Source organism: Lissotriton helveticus, chromosome 8, assembly GCF_964261635.1.
Source record: "Lissotriton helveticus chromosome 8, aLisHel1.1, whole genome shotgun sequence".
Lineage (NCBI taxonomy): Eukaryota > Metazoa > Chordata > Amphibia > Caudata > Salamandridae > Lissotriton > Lissotriton helveticus.
In genome coordinates, this window is record NC_136069.1 from 79,283,344 (window position 1) to 79,305,370 (window position 22,027).

Here is a 22,027-nt window from a genome sequence, read left to right on the forward strand (position 1 = left end):
AACTGTCCAATTCAACATGAAGCAATTTCATTGCTGACTTAGCTGCTTTGAACATCAACTTACTAAACTCTGGCCCTACGCATAAAGCAGGGCATCTGTTGGATCCAATTTTTATCAGTCTTTCTGAAATCAAATGCAATTCTGCAATTCCCATTTGCTGGTCTGACCACTTTCTTTCTAAATTTAGTTTCACCCCGCCAACCTCCTCTACCCCTTCCTTTCCCTCTCTGATGACCCCGAAAAGGAATTGGAAAAAGCTTGAGTTAATTGCTTTATGACCTAACGTTCCCTCGGCTGACCAACAAGTTGACGCGCTTGCCATAAATATAAATAACTGGCTCTCCAATGCCATAGATTTCGGTCTTCCTCTCTCTCATAAAAAACTAAATAACCATCGTCCTCCAGCACCATGGTTTAATGACTCCCTTAAAGTGGAAAAATCCAAATGCAAAGCATTAGAACGTAAATGGCGGAAAAACTATGCACCTGATTTGAAACTCATTTACATCAAGGCAAGAAATAATAATCATAACTTATGCAACTCGGCGAAGGCCATTTTCATTTCTAAAACCATCTCTGATGCCGCCAATCGCTCTAAGGATGTATATTTTGATGGTTGTAATAACCTAATAAAGTTTCGATCTACTTCTACTGTTAGCATGTTCAATAAACCGCATACCATGAAGAGGCCTGTCAAGTTATAAGACAGTTGTCTAACCTACCCCCTCCTACTGAAGCTAAATGATTAGATACCAAAGATCTTGGGATTAGTGACGGACCCCGTACCTTAGCATACATAGATAGACGCTCTACATCTCAATTGATGCAGTGCTTTCGTCTCTGAATTCTCACTCCATGCATCTTTTTGGAACTCTGTACTCTTTTATATGACAAGACGTGTGCTCATAAACAACAGCTGCATTCTCGTGTTATGTTTAGGTGCATGACAGAGAAAATAGCAATGGACGTTGTTGTTTGACCTATTCTGTGATGTGTGGACTAAATCTCAGGAGAAGAACCAAATGCAAAAACGTATGCAGGTTCTGTGTGAAAATATAATGTAGCACACAGGCAAGTGTGTTGATATAGTACTGTGCGCAGATGAAAATGCCGTCTACAGCATGCACAATTATGCTAACATAGGAAAACTACAATGGGTCACGCAGCAAACACACGACAATGCATGCCCAAATCATTTGACAGAGTTACTAATAAGACTTCTCTCACCACAAGAGCATGCTTGCTGAGTAGGATGTGAGTGGACTGCTGTGCCAGCAGAGATGGCCCTGCAGTGTCCCTTTGTTTTAGTGTATGCAGCACAGAGGGATCAAGCGGGTGATCAAGGAGGCCTGGGAGCAATGCAGTCTCTGTGGATTGCAGACAGACCGCAAGTTGACCAGGACTGTGGCTGGGGAGAAGTGGAAGCGGGTCGACAAGTGGGCCTACCCTGTCGTCATCCAGGCCTGCTCCCACCTCCAGCCTGGTTGAGGGGAACATTCCTTTTCATGGCGCCATGTTAGAGCACATATGCATGCAGTGAGGAAAGAAAAGTGATGTCACCCAAACCCTTAACTGATGTGTCATTGTTGAGCTTCCTGCAGCATAAAGAGATTCCAGGTTGGCCCACTGTGGATTAACCCAAGCCCCTATCAATATAATGGAAGAGGGAAGATTTATTTGCCAATAGAGCAATTGGGAGGGCAAAAGAGCAGCAAGAATTGAGAGGAAGCACTCCGGGAGGACGCACACCTCTCAAAAAGGGAGTGGGGGCTTCACCAATCACTTAATGCGCTCCATCATACATTTGAACATAGATCTACCAAGACTAAAGCTGCAAATCACTCTGTAGAAAAAAAGGCGGAGGGCTGGTTCAACCAGTGTCTCAGGTACGACAACATTTAGCAGCCCTATCTGCCATGGGTTGCAAGCTTGAGACACAGAGTCAGTCTACGAAAAGTGTGCTATTGAAACTGGGGGAGTTTAATGAGAGTGCTGTTGCTGGTCTTGTGCGATGGAAAAAATGCTGCAAAATGAAAGCTGGTATGCGGAGGGGCACTCCGCTTCCTGTGTTGAGCCTACTCAATTTTGGATGAAGGGGGTCACCTTTGACACTGGAGGTGGGTTTGAAACAACTTACTCGTGATGCCGATAGCAATATTAAGTGAAACATATGCAACGAGTCTAGAACGTCTACAAGTAAGACGAGGAAAATGATCCATAAAGGAAGCATAATCATTTATATCCTACATTTTCAGGAGCGGGAAGACTCCAGCAGCAGTACGGATGAAAATAGGATAGTGCTTGACAAAAGCTACCTTGTTCTTCTCCCTCCCTGTGGTAAGTGCAGACACCATGATCTGGAAAAGTTGCTTCTGGAACTCCCAAACTATTACGATCCAGAGGTACTGAGCATCAGTCATCTTTCCAGTGCAGCTGGGAGCAAACTACAGGGCCAGTAAGTTTGTGTTTTCACAGAGAGAATCCGCTATGGCCTTTGTACTGGGACTGAGGAGAATGACCGAGATTATCCAGAAGAACTTTAAATGGATGGTGAGGCTTCCCCCTCGGTGAGAATGGAGTGGTCAACTGACCTAATGTTGTTTGATGCGGTGCTTCGGAAGAAACAGAAGGAATTTTGAGGTTTTCTAGAAAATGAATTTGTTTTCTTGCTCTATGGCACTCCGCTATTCTTTCCCTCTTACTCTTTGACTTTGAAGAATACATAACTTAGACAATCAAGTCCATTAAAGTGCCAACAAGATAAGATTCATTTTGTGTAAGTGTAAAAAACAAATTGGACAATTAAATAATATCTCACCATGCATTACAACCAATTCACATAGAATTTAAAACGGAAAGACTCATAGGATGCCATTTTAAATTGTATCTATTTAGTAGATTAAACAGTTTACAGTGGGTTTGCATCAGACGCTGAGATCAAGTTGGGCCTTGCTACGAATGTACATGTCAAAAACTCTTAACTATAACCAAAAGCTTGTGTATCTTGAGAGCTAATCTGCCAACATTGAATTGATAGCTAAAATTGATAGCATTTCATTACAGATGCATTTACAGGATAAAAGCAAGTTGATCTGAACCAAAACATTACTGCCAAATTGCAGAATTGTAAACCGTTGTGTGCTAGAAAGTGTTAAAATACTAGATATTCACAAGAAATACAATGGAGTTTATACCACAAGCAGACTCTCAGCTGCGAGTTTATAGATCAATAGGATAGGTGAAGTTCATCAGGGGCAACCAAAAACCAATAATAAGCTCAGATGTACCCATATGAGAGAGACTGCATTCACCTAGAAGCCTGCCCATTTTGTTCCCACATTCGTCAAAGTTTTACAGGCAATGTCTGTACAAGGACCAAAGGAATGATCTAAACAGCTAATATTATACAGCACTCACAGGGTCACAAATGGGTGGACTAATGATCACAGGTCTGAATAGGGACAAGAAAGTGTGTTACAAAAGCAGCATATGTGAGGGAAACAAGGACCCCCTGAACCATGAATAACACGATTCCTAGGACCCGGATAAACACTTGGAAAGAATCATTCCAAGGCAATCTTAAATTATGAATACTTGTAAACCATTTATAAATGTGGCACAATATTGAATATGAAAAACAACCAATGATATCCAAAATAATACAGTGTTAATAATAAATAAAAAATCCAGAAAAAAGGGATTTACACAATACATACAATATTACATATCAACAACCAGAAATTCAATTTCATATTTAAAAACTTTAAAAAGTGGCAAAATCTATCAAATTTATTAACAGAAAAATAACTGAGTCTAAAACGATCTACCTGTGTTCTATGTGTATGTAAAACCTATATTGTGTGTATCCTATGTGTAATATGGAGTACAACAGGATATTTCACAATGTGAAAAGATTCCATCAGTTACCGTTCTGTACCGCCCTTTTCATTATCTGGGCCACTTCACACTGTGAAGAGTCCATGTTGTGACCACTTCTCAAGGTTCTGACAATGAAGTGTGTAACCCAGTGTGAGCTAAAACGTTATCAATTTAAGAGTGGCATGTACTGGTAACTGAAAGCAGTGCATAGAAAACAAGCATTGGCATAGCCAATAGGTCTCGCCTTTGGGACCTAATAAGTGTTTAGCCATGCAACAGTTGATGTTGTTGCACCAAGGATATTGTGCTGCACCAGGTCCAAACCAACCACTATACATAAACAAGCATTGGCATAGCCAATAGGTCTTGCTTTTAGGTCCTTATAAGTGTTTAGCCATGCAACAGTTGATGTTGTTGCACCAAGGATATTGTGCTGGATAACTAAACACTTATAAGGTCCCAAAGGCGACCTATTGACTATCAATGCTGGTTAGAATTTGCTCTAGAGCTTTCCAAAGGATAACAATGAGGCAATCTATCGAATAAGACATAGGTGGGAGATAAATACTGTGAATGGCTCCATGTTTTATGGTGGGGCATTTTTTGTGACGAGGCACAAAGGTGAACACAACGGAGCAGCGCAACCTTTCGTCGCTATAGCAAATAAGAGGAGGCATACTGGAACGTTGATATGCTTGTTGGCTGCCATGCCTTGTCATAAGAGAATTCATACCTCGAAACTGAACGTAGAGACAGACTGTTCGAAGAGTTACTTTGCCACTGTCCCTAAAGGCTGGCTGGCAATGCAGCTAGATCTGGCTTAAAACAACTGAAAGTGACTACTGTCTGGTGAATTTAGGCATTAAAGTGCTTGGCATACATACACTTTGTCACTTGTGCATCAATGCATGCACCCACTGATCAATTTTTGCACTCACTCATCTTTAATAAACCACACACAGAAACTCCACATGTACGATAAAATCTAAGAATTAAAGTAGACAAGCATTTGCAATGCAATAGGTCTCGCATTAGGAAAGTTTGAGCTATTGGTATTGTAAATGACAATTTTTTAATTATTGTGTTGGTTTTGAAAATAGCTAAATTAATAGCTTTGTCATTGACCATGCCAATTGTTTTAACTTTCGCAAATGTGACACCTATAGCATTTGTACTGCAATATGTGTTGTATTGACGTGACTTATTTATTTATTTTATTTTGCTTGTTTGTAGAGCGCTAGAATAGACTCCCTGGGGAGTATCTCCGCGCTTTATGACTGCCGAACCTACAGGAGAACAAGTTACATAACTGCAATCCAATTCTGAGACTGTATAGTTAGCCCTGGAACAGGAACGTCTTCAGCTTTTTCCTGAAGGCCAGATGATTTTCAAGCTGGAGAGGGAGGCCATTCCAAATCTTCGGTCCCCTTACCGACAGAGCCTTACCCCCTTGTCTTGCCCGCTTGATCCTAGGAATCATAAGAAGCAATTGATCACTGGACCGTAGAGCACGGGAAGGGACATACGGCACTAACTTGTCTGCCAGATAAGAGGGACCCAAACCATGAAGTCCTTTATGTATCGTACAACAGATCTTAAAGGTGACTCTCTGACGAATGGAGAGCCAATGAAGCCTGGCAAGAAGTGGTTTTGATGGTGTTCTGGGAGGAGCATTTACCACCAGCCTAGCTGCAGTGTTCTGCACAACCTGCAACCTGTCCAGATCCTCCTCATTAGCTGACAACAAGAGACCATTACAATAGTCGAGACGACTGATAACCAGCGCCTGGACCAGGGTCTTTCTAATGGTGTCTTGTTTTTCCTTGTTTTTCCCCGCTTTTGCGTGCATTTGTGCCTGTTTTTCTTCATTGTTTTCTCCTCCGTGTTGCCCTCCTTCCTTGTTGTCCGCCTACCGCCTTCCTCGACGCCCCCCGCCCTCCCTTCCCGCCACCGCCGCTTAGCCACGCCCCTTTTTGCCTTCTGTAACCCTCCCCGCTCCCGCCTCCCAGCTGCTCCGCCCACCCGCGCACTTGGCCTTAAATGGCGACCGTGCGACGCAGGTGAGTGTGACCCACTTGTGGGACACCCCCGCGCCGCACGGCCACCAGCTGCTGCGTGTGCCCCCAGCCGCCTCTGCCTCGCTGCTGCCTCGTTGCCGGCTCCCGCCGCTGCGAGTGGTTTTTTGTACTATTTTGACAGTGATTTGTGCTTGTCTGTGTTAACTTGTTTTTCCTTGTTTTTCCCCGCTTTTGCGTGCATTTGTGCCTGTTTTTCTTCATTGTTTTCTCCTCCGTGTTGCCCTCCTTCCTTGTTGTCCGCCTACCGCCTTCCTCGACGCCCCCCGCCCTCCCTTCCCGCCACCGCCGCTTAGCCACGCCCCTTTTTGCCTTCTGTAACCCTCCCCGCTCCCGCCTCCCAGCTGCTCCGCCCACCCGCGCACTTCGCCTTAAATGGCGACCGTGCGAACGCGCAGCGGTCACGCGCAGCGGGCGCGCCGATTGTGCGCCGAAGGCGCGCCAAAGGTAAGCCCGTCTGCGCCCGTCCGCGACCGGATCGCGACCAGCGCCAGGACCCCTGGACCTCGAAGATCCAGACCGACCCGCAGGACGTACTCCGCCGCTACCCTCATCGCACTCAACACCGGCCGACTTCCAGACTGCCACCAGGCCACTCCACGACGTACCCACGGACCTTTCAGCTGCCACGCCTGCAAGTTCACCTGCAGCCGGACCTGCCTCGCACCAGCACCCGCAAAGTCGAACACCAGCAGCACCCACCTCAAGTGCATCCTGCTCAACACCCGCTCCGTCCACAGACACGCCATCGAACTCTGGAGCCTCCTAGACGCCACAGCCCCTGACGTTGCCTTCCTCACGGAGACCTGGATGAACGCCTCTTCAGCTCCCGACATCGCCATCGCCATCCCGAAGGGCTACAAGATCGTCCGGAGGGACCGCAACGCCAACCAGATGGGAGGAGGCATCGCCATCATCCACAAGAGCACCATCCGTCTCACGACCAGCACCGACAACACTCCGACCAGCGCCGAACACCTGCATTTCCAGATCCACACCAACCCGAACACCACCCTCAGAGGCACCCTGATCTACCGACCCCCTGGACCACGCACGCAATTCAGCGAGGACATCGCCGACTTCGTCAGCCCGCATGCCCTCCCATCCGCCGACTACATCCTCCTGGGAGACCTCAACTTCCATCTGGAGAACAACAACGACCGCAACACCAGCACCCTGCTCGACAACCTCGCCAACCTGGGACTCAAGCAACTGGTGTCCACCCCCACCCACCTCGCCGGACACACGCTCGACGCCGTCTTCTCATCCAGCAAAGACGTCACCTTCAGCCACACCACAGAGCTTCAATGGACGGACCACAGCTGCGTCCACTTCACCTTCAAGAGAACAACGACCCACCAACACCAGCAACAGGCCGCCCGCAGAAGCTGGAACAAGATCACGGCAGACCAGCTCACCGCCTCTCTGGGCCAGCACCCTCCTGCCAGCTCAGCGAACCCCAGCCAGGCCGCCGACAACCTCACGAAGTGGATCAGCAACTGCGCCGACGAACTCGCCCCACTGAGGACCCCGCCTAGCAGACCCGGCAGCAAGAAGGCCCCATGGTTCACCGACGAACTCAAGAGCTCCAAGAAGAACTGCCGAGCCCTCGAGAAAGTTTGGAGAAGGGAACCGACACCAGACAACAGGACCTCCTTCAAACTCGCCACCCGGAAACACCACCAGCTGATCCGCGCCGCCAAGAAAACAGCATTCAAGGACCGGTTGGACAACAACGCACACAACTGCAAGGAACTCTTCAACATCGTGAAAGAGCTTTCCAACCCCAGCGCTGGTAACAACGACATCACCCCATCGCAAGACCTCTGCAACTCCCTCGCTTCATACTTCCACAACAAGATCGCGGACATACACAACAGCTTCAACAACCAACCCACGCACACCAGGACCGAACAACCACCCCCCACCACCACCCTCCACGCCTGGACCCCGATCAGCACCGAAGACACCATCCGCACGATGAACTCCATCCACTCCGGATCACCGACAGACCCCTGCCCTCACCACGTCTTCAACAAGGCCGACGCTGTCATCGCACCCCACCTGCGAGACATCATCAACACATCCTTCGACACCACCATCTTCCCGGAGAGCTGGAAACACGCCGAACTCAGCGCTCTACTCAAGAAACCAACAGCGGACCCCACCGACCTCAAGAATTACCGACCCATCTCGCTCCTCCCGTTTCCAGCCAAGGTCATCGAGAAGACCGTCAACAAGCAGATGGCCGCCTTCCTCGAGACGAACGGATCCCTCGACCCCTCACAGTCCGGCTTCCGGGCCAATCACAGCACCGAGACCGCCCTCATCGCCGCCACCGATGACATCCGAGCCCTGATGGACAAGGGAGAAACAGCGGCCCTCATCCTCCTAGACCTCTCCGCGGCTTTCGACACGGTCTGCCACCGCACCCTAGTACAGCGGCTCAACAACGCCGGAATCCAGGGGAAGGCACTGGAATGGATCATCTCCTTCCTCGACGGAAGAACACAGAGAGTTCGCCTACCACCGTACAAGTCAGAGGCCTCCGAAGTCATCTGCGGCGTCCCCCAAGGTTCATCTCTGAGCCCCACCCTCTTCAACGTCTACATGAGCCCCCTCGCGGCCATCGTACGCAAACACAACCTCAGCATAATCTCCTACGCCGACGATACCCAGCTGATCCTCTCCCTGACCAACGACCCCGCCGCCGCCAGAACCAACCTGCACGAAGGGATGAAAGAGGTAGCCGAGTGGATGACGACCAGCCGCCTGAAAATGAACTCGGACAAGACGGAGGTCCTCATCCTGGGCTCCTCGCCCTCCGCCTGGGACAACTCCTGGTGGCCCCCCGCCCTGGGCACCGCACCCAAACCGACAGACCATGCGCGCAACCTGGGCTTCATCCTGGACACCTCCCTCTCCATGACCAGGCAAGTCAACAGCGTCTCCTCGGCGTGCTTCAACATCCTACGCATGCTACGGAAGATCTTCTGGTGGATCCCCACCGAGACCAGGAAGACCGTCACCCAGGCCCTCGTCACCAGCCGCCTGGACTACGGCAACGCCCTCTACGCCGGTACCACCGCCAAGCTCCAGAAGAGACTCCAGCGGATCCAGAACGCCTCAGCCAGACTCATCCTCGACATCCCACGAACCAGCCACATCTCCGGACACCTGAGAGACCTTCACTGGCTCCCCGTCAACAAAAGAATCACCTTCCGCCTCCTCACCCACGCACACAAAGCCCTACACGACCAAGGCCCGAGCTACCTCAACAGCCGAGTCAACTTCTACGCTCCCAATCGCCACCTCCGATCAGCCAACCACGCCCTCGCCGCCGTCCCCCGCATCCGAAGAGCGACTACAGGAGGAAGGTCCTTCTCCTACCTGGCCGCCAAGACCTGGAACTCCCTCCCGACCGACCTGCGCCTGACCCAAGACCACCTCTCCTTCAGGAAGAAGCTGAAGACCTGGCTGTTCGAGCAGTAGCGGCACCCCCCCCCCCCCCAGCGCCTTGAGACCCTACGGGTAGGTAGCGCGCTTTACAAGTGGCAATGATTGATTGATTGATTGTCTGGAAGCAGTGGGAAGACTCTGCGCAGTAGTCCTATAGTTCGAAAACCGGACCCCACAATGTTGGTAACATGCCGCTTCAGGCTGAGTTCTTGTTCCAGACAGACCCCTAGGTTCTTGACTATCTGCTTAGGCTCAGGGACTGGGCCAAGGTCTAGAGGCCACCAGTCAGGAGCCCAGCAGATTTTAGCCTCCCCAAAGAGCATAACCTCTGTCTTTGAAACGTTGCACTGCAACTTGTTCAAAGACATCCATTGGGAAACTGCTCTCATCCCCTCAGAGAAAGAATGTAATACCTCTGGAGTTAGATGGTCAAAGGGAAAGAGCAGCTGAGTATCGTCAGCATATGACACTGGGCAAAAACCAAAGGCTCTCAGGATATTCGCCACGGGGGCCACATAGATGTTGAATAATGTAGGGCTCAAACAAGAGCCCTGTGGCACCCCCTTAGTAATCCTGGTCTCCTTGGATCAAAAATCTCCCATGGTGACACATTGGGTTCGATCCAGAAGAAAGCTCTTTAGCCAAGCCAATGCCATGCCCCCTAGTCCAGTCTCAGTCAGGCGCTCGACCAAAATTTCATGTGAGATGGTATCAAAAGCTGCCGATAGATCCAGCAGCACCAGGACAGCTGATGTTCCTTTGTCCTGGAGCATGCGTAGATCATCGGTAATTGACAGCAATGCTGTTTCCGTGCTGTATTTTGGTCTAAAGCCCGACTGAGATGGATCTAGTGCACCAGTGTGTTCCAGGTGATTAGACAAGTGCTTGTTGACATGCTTTTCTATGAGCTTTCCCAAGAATGGTAAGAGGGAAATGGGTCTCAAATTAGTCATGTCAGCCCACGCAGTGGCGATATTCTTGCGGATGGGTCGCACTTGGGCTCTCTTCCACTCTAAAGGGACACAGCCTGTATCCAAAGAGAGGTTGACCAAACTTTGGATTTCTGGTGCCAATATGCTCCTCACTGCGATCATCACTCTCGGTGGAAGCTGATCCATAGGACTCCCACTTTTTATAGTTGTAATGAGTCCCTCCACTTCAACCACAGTGATGTTAGGAAAATTAGTGAAGGTGGGGGCGAGGACCTTTTTACTCGCTGGGACCACAGTGGGAAAGATAACATGTCCAATGGATGCTATGGAGACATGAATCTTTTCATAGATGGTTTCAATCTTGTTCGTGAGGAAGCAGGCAGTGTCGTCACAAAGTTGTTGAGATGAAGTGTCAACACTCTCACATGCTGCCGGCTTCAGGAAGGAGTTCAGTATCTGGTAGAGAGTCCTCGGCGCATTTCCTACCGCCTCTAATTGTGAGATGATATGTTGTTTACGGGCTGTTCGAATAGCTTTATGATATGATTTTAGCGCCGTCTGATACTCCCCTTTATCTGACTCCAAATGAGATGTACGCCAGATTTTCTCTAGTTTCCTAGTCCTACGTTTCATGGACCTTAAGTCCTCTGAAAACCACACCTCCTGATTTTTCGTCGGGCGGGTCTTAAAGGTTTTCATTGGAGCTATATGCTCAATGGCAATGGTTACTGCCTTTTCATAATTTTCTAGCGCCACGTCGATATCGTTCGTTGTGACATAATCTTGAATAGAGAAGGCATCCCTCAAAGATTCGTTAGTTATCTTGTGCCATTGTCTCCGTTTCATAGGAATCTGAGTGGATCTTTTAGGCATAGGTCCTATCTCAGGAATAGAGAATTCAATCGTAAAATGGTCAGTCCATACATTTACGATAGGGTCAGAGCACTCAATTCCAGGAAACAAATAACAATGGCTTTTAATTTTTTTTAATAATTAATACTTAAATGAAAATTATTGTAATTTATAATGGCAATAGCTTAAACTTTTGTAAATGACTTTTGTGAAGATTATGTTCAGTGTATTTTATTGTGACAAAAATCCAAGAACAGAAGTGAAATATTAACATCTTTTTGTGACATTTGTAATAAAGCTTGAAACATTGAGAGAACATATTTGAACCAGTTGTTGTTGAATGGTTGCACAGATTGATGCTGTGGTGGTGCTGAGTGATGCGATAGATAGAGTGAGTGCGATAGATAGATAGAGGGAGGGTGATAGATAAAGGGAGCCCGATAGTGGTGGTCCCGAGTGATGCTGTGGAGGCCCTGAGTGATGCTGTGGAGGCCCTGAGTGATGCTGTGGAGGCCCTGAGTGATGCTGTGGAGGCCCTGAGTGATGCGGTGGAGGCCCTGAGTGACGCTGTGGTGGTGCTGAGTGATGCTGTGGTGGTGCTGAGTGATGCTCTGGTGCTTCGCGAGAAGAAAATCGTGGAGAAGAGGGAATGAAAGAGGCCGTAGGAAAACAGAGGGACAGGGGGTGGCGCGAGAGTGTCTGGTAAAAACTGAGGCGAGCACCAAGAAGGGAGAATGTACAAAGAAATGCGAGTCACGGCCCATGAGAGTGAGGGGGGGGGATGGAATAAAAAACGTGCAGCTGACTGACAGAGAAGCTGTAGTCGGCGTGTTTGCGCGCAGTAAAGCTAAATAATTAAAATTAACAAAAGCATCAAACTTGTCTCATATATGTTACATGCAATAACGGATACAGATGAGAGTCAAGGACCATGAGAGTGAGGGGGGGGAGGGGAGGGAAATAAAAAACGTGCAGCTGACTGACAGAGAAGTTGTAGTCGGCGTGTTTGCGCGCAGTAAAGCTAAAAAATAATTAAAATTAACAAAAGCATCAAACTTGTCTCATATATATTACATGCAAGAGAGGGACAGAGGAGGAAAGGTGGGAGGGAACACGGCCTGGGGGAAGCTGGTTGGGGAGGGTGAGGAGAAATCCGAGTAAGGCTGTGGAACAGATGGCTGGTGCTCATGTGAAGCGCCTGCGGGTCGAGTTCGGGTTATATAAAATCTGCACACAAAAGAAGCTATGAGCAGAACGGGCTGCAAGGCGATTCAGGGTAATTGCTGAAGAGTAAAGGGATCAATATACGCACATCCGTTTTAGTTGGAGAGCAAAGGTCACTAGTCTGAGTTTGGGAAGATCCAGAACAGATAGAAAGAGCGCATAGCTCTATTTTAGCAGGACTGGCTGGCTGGCTCAATCGAGGGCAATCTACCGAAATGAGCGGTGACATGTTTCCAAGTATCTCTAATGACAGGCATCGCAGAGTGCATGCATTCTTTATAGCAGACGGAGCATAAACGCAACTCAGGACCAGAGCAAGTGGAACATTTACCAAACAAGCACTGGGGGAAGAGAGCAGGGGAAATAGAAGGGAGGCACGGTCTGCGGCCGTGAATAAGTGACGGCGGGGGGGCGGGGCAGCGAAGCCTTTGATGTGCTAAATGCTGCTGGCAGGGGGAAGGATCGGGCAAGCTCGTCCACGAGCTCGTGAACTGTTGGGAATCCTCCTTGAGGACAGCCAATCAGCTGCCTGAAGAGAGTCCCGGCCATCAAGCAAATGGTAAGGGGAGCCTTTGAAGAGCAAGGCAGGGGGATAGAAGCGCGAGCACGTGCACTTCTACAAATCCGGATCGTAAAAGTCAGCTTTGTGGATGGGTGGCAATAGGTCTCTCTGCGAGACCTAAAAAGTGAAAGTGATCAGAGTGAACTGTATTAAAATTGGAGAGTGAAGGGAAAAAAACTTTATTCGGTAACCCTCAACTTCCAATGGCTAAACAATCAGTGCAAGAATATCTATCAGTAGTTTAAACAAATAGCTACTGGTTGGAATATTCAGGTCAACATGTTTCTGCAGTTTTAGCGATCCGAATAGGCATCTACTGCTTTCATCAGGACCGTGGTTTATTTGCTACTGCTTTATATATCGAGGTGCAAAACAGAATGAAATATTTACTATATCACCTGATTTGTCTTTACAGTCCTCCTTCGTACTGAAGAGATGTCCAAAACGGGAGGAATCAGGTCAAAACAGGACACAGGGAACACAATGTTAGAAATAACATTGAACACAAAAAAACTGGAGAGAAGGGGAGGAGCCTAGCTCGCGACCGAGATGGCCGCGCTTTAGCTCGGCTCCGTTCGCCTGCCTGTATTTTCACATTTATCCTGCTGTTATCCTGCCCCGGGAAGCCCTCTTTGCTGTGTGGTAGTGCTACGACGCCCTGCAGGCACTTACCTCTTGTTCCGGTTGTCCCGGCTGCTGTGGATCCGGAGCGGTGCCCCCCGATCGTTTTGTGGCGTCTGAGGCGGACTGGCCTGGATGTTCTTGCTGGCTCCCGGGCCGGACGGAGCCTGCGGTGCTGCCCTTCGGGGCGCGGTGGAGGTGGTCGGAAGGCTGTTGTTCGTGTGGGCCGGAGGTCCTTCCTGGCTGATTCCTGTGGGGAGGAGGCCTTTGGTGGAGGCGTTGCCTTCCATTGCCGGAGCTCCTCGTGTATCCAGCTTGCTCCCCCTTTGTTCTCCGGTCCGGCCATTTTGATTTTGCCGCCCGGACTCGGAGGACGGAACCGGCGACGTTGGGTGGCCGGTGAGGTCCCTTTCTTCTGGTGGCCCCCCTTCCTGCCCGGGGTGCTCTGCCGCTGGTCGGCGCGACTATACTTGCCTTTCCGTCGCCCCGGCGGAGGTTGGCGGCCGCGCGGCCTTGTTGGGCTCTCAAATGGCGACCGACCCCAATTGTCTCGGCCGGGCCTGGACGAGCGCTGGAGGCCCGCCGCATGGCCCGGGTGCCGAATACTGTAAAGGTTTTCCTACACTTAAGGAGGTCCTGGATGCCCTGCTCTCCTGGCGACTCTTGGTGGCCGCGCCTGTCATTACTTCGGAGATGGTTCCTCGCTACGGGCCTCCCGGGCCCCCACGACCGGATGTGGCTTTGCCGTTGCGGGGTACGGCTGGAATTATCCTGGCAGAATTGGCCCCGGCTACGACCGCGTCCGTGGGTGTGCGGACCTTGATGATGCCTCCTCCTCCGGCTCTGCCTCCTTTGCCTCTGGCCCGGGAGCTGGATTTTGCTCGGCCTGACTTTCATGACTCTCCCGGTTCCTTTTTGCTGCCGCTGCCCGGCGATCTCTCCTGTGCTGGCCCAGATGGGTCGGTTTCTTTGGACATATCCTTGGACCTGTGCCTGCATCGTTTGCTACACTTCGTGACTTTCCTGGATCTTCCGTGTTGTACTTCACGTGTATTTTCTGGACTGCCGTTGTATTTTCCTGCTGTCTGCCTTCTGTTCTTCGTGGCCTGGTCCTCGCTGGACCGGACTGTTCTCACTTTGGACAAACAGGGACAGGGCTGATGTGCACTGGCATCTGCGTGCGGTAGTCTTGTACTGATTTGGATGGTCAATGTGTCCTGGTATGGTTATGTGTGATTGTTTGGTGCTCTTGGACTTTAACCTGATAATCTCTGGCTTCCCGGGGTCTTGGAGCTTCGATTCAGGCGGGTGGCCGGGTGCGTTTCCTCCTGTTTCCCGGCCCTCCCCCGTGTATGTGTATGTATGTGTCTCCCATCCCGTGTTCCCTTCCCCTGCCCCTCCCGTTTTTGTCTTCTGTTTCCGACTTAACTTTACTCCGCTATATTTCGGGTTCTAATTAGGGCGACAGGCACGCTGCGGGGGGGTAGGCCGTAGCCTTCTGCAGGGGTGCAGGGTGGGCTTAGGGGTGGGTGGGTGGGGTCTGTCTCTATTGGGGGGTCTTTTTCCCCCCTCATTTCTTCCTTTTTTTGTTCTATGGCTCTTGTGTATTCACCTTTTCGGGACTCTGTCTCCTCATGTGTCCCCCTGGGGAGTTTCTGTGACGTTCGTATTCCGGTGTGTGTCTGATTGTGGCCCGCTGGTTCTTTTGGTATCGACTTTTTGGTATATCACTTGCCGGGTCATGTTGTTCTGTTTTGTCTCCTGGGGGTGCGTGATTTGGTGGGAGTCCCTCTTTTGTCCCCTTTTTCCCTCTTCCCCTTCCTCCTTTATGGGGGTCTCTTTCTTTCCGTTGGGGTGCGTATCGTATTGTATTTTGCAATGGGGGCCTTTTTGGTTCTGTCTTTACAATTTGGGTGGGGGCGGTGAAGGGTGAGCGCGGTTTGACTGATGCCATTGTAGCTTCTTTGTACGCCGATTATGTGTATATTCTTTGGTAGCTATGTTTGTATGGCTTTTTGTTTCATCCTGTGTTCATAAAATGGCGGCTTGCCGCGGCCCCTCCCCTGTTGTTCCTTCCACGGCCCGTTATTCTTCTGTTCCCCCGCCCCGTATTAGAAAATTAACCTTTTGTTATCCTGTTTTTGCTGATTGCTCGATGGCCTTTGTTGTTTCTCCTGTGCTCCTGGTGTCATATCCTGTGAGGAACTTATTCTCCTTTGCTACGTTTTTTACCGTGTGGTGGCCAGCCCGTGGGGTTGTAGGCCCGTATTTGTGAGCTTTCTTTGTACAATAAAGGTTTTAAAAAAAAAAAAAAAAGAAATAACATTATTCATCTTGTTAGATTACTAACAAGCAGTCGTTCTCGTAGTAACAGCTTGTGTGTTAATTTAATATACACTACCCATCTAAGTCTATAGGGCTACCCTCCGGCTCACCTTTGGTGTCGGAGGAACGTGTTTCTCCTTACCTGGCCACGGCTCAAGTTTCTGGGGCACCGCTCTGTTTACAGAAAGACATGTATAAGGAAAAAACGCGATATCTGAGTACTGATTGTTCTCTCTTTGAAAAGAAAAAAAAGAAAAATATAGGGCAGTGAGCCTTTTCGTTAAAATGCACTATGGCTAATAATTATTCATGCGGGACTCAGAGATAGGAAAGGGTTCTTCTCTGCCCATGTACCCATGGTCTCCATAGTGGTACACGTTTGCGCATGTAGACAAACAACTCTATTCCTATCAATAGCGCTGTATCTCGCAAGCGGTGGAATATCGCTATGGTTGTCTCGATGGCCAGAATATGAAGCCTCGGGCACCAGTGCACCCTTAGAGTGCATGAATGCACACGAGTGTTGTACAGCGAATTGCTCGCCCGTTTCAAGAGCCAGCAAAACGGCTGGTTCTCCCGCGCGAGCCAATATTTAGAGGCAGAACAATCCTACAAAGAATGGGGCAGCACTCACCTATCCGTCGGTACTCCTCACGTCCATCTGGGCCGTTTGGGGAGGTACCCGTAGGGTGGGAGCCGCCATTCTTGTAGCTCGTCGCGTTCGTCCGAGCGGCGTCTGACGTCATCATAAGGCGTCTCAAACTGAAACCCATGGAATCATGGGAAGTGTAGTCAGACCCGAATGTTATCAATATTCGCCGGTGTTGATATAGCCACAGCCGCATATGTTGCAATAGTGAGGTCATGTGTCATAATACACTATATGACAGTCTTGTATGTGCAAAAAAGACTTATAAAGATTGTTAGTGTTCGAAGTTGTTTATATTTTACGGGCTAACAAGTAATGAAAAAGGAGGTCCTTTAAAAGCAAAGTGGTTACAGACCAAGCTACCATTTCGGCAGGGAGATGTTATATGCCCGCAGCTTATAACTAATATGACACCTCTTATTAGTTGTAGTCTTTTAAGAATCATATCTGGTATGTGTTCGCAGGATGTTAGTACTAAATATAGCCGTTTTGATATTCATTCCTGGTTTTATATTTACACTATGTTTGAAATCTTCTTACTCGTAGATTAATAAACCATCGAGTAAGACAGGCTTATCCATAGAAGAACTGCTGATCGTCGTTTCTTGTGGGGGCACCTTTGAATACTTCATAACCCCAGACAGGTAAAGACACCACCAATTAAGAACGTTGCTAGGTTTATGATTTAAAACCACTGAACTATAACTTCGATCTTAGGCGTGCTACTAAATGCAAAACCTTCTTCTCTAGATTGTATTGAACTAAAGACGCTTATTGAATTGACGTCCCCCCGCCCCTTTAGAAGATTCTTAATATTACATGACGGGCCAGAATCTATTCATTTGAGACGAAAAGGTAACTTCAAACATTGTATTATAGAAACACTAATGATGGCGTCTCTTAACTAGAACTATGTCATTTCTCCCCTCTTTCTGTTTCACCTTTCTATCCATTTTTTGACCGTCCTTTTATCTTAATTCCTAGACGTCCCATTTTTGGCCCGTTTGGTCATCAGTTATCGGTCAAGAAAGTAAAATTTGGTTGCCCATTTTCGAGTCTAAAACACTTTGCAACTATCATCAAGAATCTATAGGTAACATTTATCTTCTTATACATTAGCTTTGGATGTAAGTCTTGGTATACATAGGACACGAAAGAGAATATTACCAATTCAGCAACTTGTCCTTTTCAATTTCCTATAGATCCTCAAACCTACATAACTAGGCGTTGTACCAGCTGTCGTCCAAACTTTGGAACTAGAATCTTGGGGTTTTTATAAATGTATTACAGGTACATACTATATCATTGTATTTTCCATCATATGAGAGGAGTTGTGCTGATAATTCCTACAATCAGAAACTGTTCAGCTATATAATAGCACGGTTTACTCCAGTGATCTAGATGACATATTAGACTAGTTATTATAACGCTCAACAAGACGTTAGATTAAAAGAAGTAGGTTTCTGATAATGGGAAGTTTAGAAATATCAATATCAGTACATATACATATCCCTGGAAAGAAATACTGTAGCAACCCTAAAATTAGGCTTGAAAAATCGCTGGATTGTATTCTTGTCTATAGATACATCAAATCTATATAGTACAGGAATGGTTTACATTTGTCCTCCTTGTTCCAAACTTGAAACATGAGACTGAACTACCCAAAAAGATGGAAACCAGTAACTAGATAAGTTGTGAACATTAAAATGGTTAAATGAGTACTTTACTAGTAATAGGAGACTAATTGGCACATGTGAATATGAAATATTGTATATTTAATGGTTTTAAGATGTATAAAGAGGCTTCAAATTGTTGGGTTCTTTTTTGAAAAAGTGATAATTAAGTAAACACATTCTTACTAAATATATTATTGATTATGTGATTTATGTATATAAATGGTATTGTGATAAAGAATAGTAAAAATATTTTTTATATGATTTTTTGCTTACAGAATATTGTGGCTATTCCTGAAGTAGGCGTGAATACACCGAAACCTGCGTCGAGACAGATATTTGATAAGATTTTGCCACTTTTTCAATTTTTTTTTTTATTTTTTTTTTTTGAAAAGCAAGACTTTATTGATAATATTCAATTACATTACATTCAGGCGCCTATAACCCAGAGGCCGGCTGAGAGAGCATTGTATGTGCGATAAATAATCAATTGCGCTGGTTCACTCTGGCTGTGAGTTTCTTACAAAACATTAGGCATTTCGGACTCTCAGAAACCATTATTCTACGGACAGTACAGTCGCTTGCATTTTATATTTTATAGAAACAATAAAACAGTGAACTAAACATATGACTCAACATTAATCGACAATAGTACTCGTGGATCTCTGTATCAGTTTATCGCCGTTAGGCATCGCCTCTGTGGGCTGCACTCCACACTACCTCCCCGTGTGTCCAACCCCCCACAGCTGTATTCACTATGTCGCACACTGTGTGGTGCCCTCCTACATGCCATGCCACACTCCCCAACAATTAGACATCGTCAACCTCATCGTCAGAACTCTCGCTATCATCCTCTGGCAACGGTTCGCATATGTCCCCTCTGTAGGAGTTCCACTGTAGCCAAACTCCATTCCATTTACGCGGATTGTCTCTCATCTTGTACACTGCCCTCTCCGTTATCATGAGCGTGTCCATGTTTCTGAGCCATTGCGCCAGTGTGGGGAGCTCCGCCGCACCCCATTTCTGCGCAATGTCGCGTTTGGCCACCATGCAACCTATCGTGACCCACAGCTTACCATAGTGTGTCAAGTCAGTAGGCCCCCAGACATTTAACAAGCATACCCTTGGGTCCTGTGCTATAGTGGTATTTAGTGTCTGTGCGATGGTACGGAGCACTCGTTGCCAATATCTCACTAGGCATGTGCAGCTCCAGAGTGTATGGAGGAATGTGCCCTCCCCACCGCACCCCCTTAGACAATAAGGATTATCCGCCCTCTGTAATTTATGTAAAGCCACTCTAGTGTAATAGATCCTGTGTAGGACTTTCAGTTGTACCAGGCGGAACCTAGCTGATATGCCGGCTTCACGTGGGGACGCAAGAGCTGCGTTCCATTCAGATTCGTCAAAATCCCCAAGGTCTTCCACCCATTTTTCTTTAAGTTTACCCAGTGGCTCCGGTAGATTATTGAGCAGCTTACGGTACGTTAGGGAAGTCGCACCCTCCTGTATATAATCCGTAAGCAGACGGTCTTCCATCGGGGAGGACTCCGGAGGTGTGGTGCCCGGTGGGATCGCCGCCAGAAGGGCATGTCTGATTTGTATGTATCTGAACTGTTCTGTGTTGCCTAATTCATATTGTTGTTGAATGGAAATGAACAGGACCACTCCTTCCCTGGACCACATGTCACCCACAGTCGAAATCCCAATGGTGTCCCACTGCGTGAAGCCCTTAGTAAGTCTCAAATGGCCTAAAGCCTTAGTGTCCCACAGCGGGGTTAGTTTCGTAATGATCCCATCCCAATGGAGTTTCGACTGCGCCTTATACCATAACTGCACTGTGTGTTTGGTGGGCCCTATCAGCTTCGCAGCAATACCCTTGTGATACAGAGGTGCCAACATGCTGTTAGTACCCAGTTGAGCCCGGTCCGCCTTAAACGCCGGGTCATCCTGTGGGGCGTGTATCCATTTATTGAGAATCTTGAGCTGTGCCGCCCAGTAGTACAATTGCATATTGGGTAGTGCAATACCACCGTCGTACCAGCTCCTGTTAAGTTTCGCGTGAGCAATTCTCGCCGGTCGATTCCCCCACAGTAGACCCGACATCAGCGCAGTCACCTTCTGAAAGTAACTGGGAGGGATTAATGTTGGCGCGTTTTCGAGCACATACAGAAAGCGCGGCAGTGCCATCATTTTGAACAAAGCTGCTCTGCCTAGTAGCGTCAGTGGAAGTGTTTGCCAGTGTTGTACATCATTACGCAGTCTGAGGAGGGGGGGTTGTAGATTACGAACAAAGAATTCTGTCGCATCTCGAGTGATATATATCCCCAGGTATTTAAAGGACGTGGCTGCCACCTCTAGTGTGCATGAGTCCGGTAGGGTCGGAAGAGGACCCCCGAGTTCATAAATTGTTGATTTCGACCAATTAATGGTGTAACCTGACACTCGCCCATGTGAGGTGCAGATGGATAGGAGGTTTGGGATGCTGCTTTCCAGATCAGTGAGATAGATCAACATGTCATCAGCGTACAATGACACTCTGTCCTCCCAGCTAAGATCCCACCTAATCCCCTTCAGTAGCGGCGTATTCCGAATAGTGATCGCAAGAGGTTCTAAAACTAATGCGAAAAGGATGGGCGAGAGAGGGCATCCCTGCCTCGTTCCCCGCGCCAGTTGTATGTCTCGTGATACGTGTCCATTTGCCACCACTCGTGCTATTGGATCTTTGTACAGTAGTCGGACCCACGTGATAAAGTTTGGGCCAAACCCCATGGAGGTGAGGACCGCAAAGAGGTAGCTCCATTCCACCATGTCGAATGCCATTTTGGCATCCAACGATAGTATCGCTGCCGGTTCAGTCAACAGTGGGGTTCTCGCCAGGACTCCTTGTATCCTACGAAGGTTCAAGGCCGTACTTCTATGTGGCATGAAGCCAGATTGGTCTGGGTGGATCAATTGACCTAAGTGGGGCATGAGTCTGTTTGCCAACAGTTTCGCCAGAATTTTTGCTTCAGGGTTTAACAACGAGATAGGTCTATAGGACGTGCACTCATTAAGCGGTTTGCCCGGTTTCGGGATGGCCACAATAGTCGCCATCCGTTGGTCCGGAGGCAGCGTGCCGTTCTCTCTACTATCCACATACATCTGTAAGAGGGGTGGACTCAGAGAGTCGGACATTGTTTTGAACCATTCGATGGGCACCCCGTTAGGGCCCAGAGCCTTACCCGGATGGATTGCGTTAATAGCCAATTGAATTTCGTCAGTTGTTATGTCGGAATCAAGTTCCCGTATCGCCTCCTCCGTCAATGTTGGCAATGCCACATGACCCAGGGCGGCTCGGGCCTCTTCTTCCGTCACAGCCACCGTCGGCGTGTACAACACACTGAAGTGGTCGGCCAGTGCGTTCACTATGTCCTCTGGTCGTGTGTGCACCCTCCCGAGTGCGTCCGTGATTTGTAATATGTTCCTGTTGCCTCCCTGTTTCCTATCTAGCCAAGCCAGGAGTTTACTGGCTTTGTCCCCAATATCGTACACCCTGTGTTTGGTGGCCGCAATGTCTGCCATTGTCAGGCGTCTCATATGATCAGCAAGAAGGCGTTGACTTAACTCTAGGGAGTGGAAATTAGCACAGGAGGGATCCGCCATATGGGCGGTGTTGGCTTTGTCGAGTTGTAGTTCCAGTTCGGATGCTATCTCCCCCTGCATTTTCTTGTAGTACGTGATCGCTGCTATCGCTTGCCCCCTGAATACAGCCTTATATGCTTCCCAAAGTACTGAAG

At 48.3% G+C, this 22,027-nt stretch overlaps 1 protein-coding gene and 1 long non-coding RNA gene across 5 annotated transcripts in view; one reads left to right on the forward strand and one right to left on the reverse strand.

The window, feature by feature from the left end:
* LOC144771475 (uncharacterized) overlaps window positions 1-3,015 on the forward strand; it is an 82,213-nt gene extending 79,198 nt beyond the window's left edge. For both annotated transcript variants that reach the window (XR_013599298.1, XR_013599300.1), the window contains one exon: window positions 2,256-3,015. This is a non-coding gene — a long non-coding RNA (uncharacterized LOC144771475). The remainder of the gene's footprint in view (window positions 1-2,255) is intronic.
* Window positions 1-22,027, reverse strand: part of GRAMD1C (GRAM domain containing 1C) — a 1,372,139-nt gene that overhangs the window by 1,049,191 nt on the left and 300,921 nt on the right. The window lies entirely within an intron of this gene.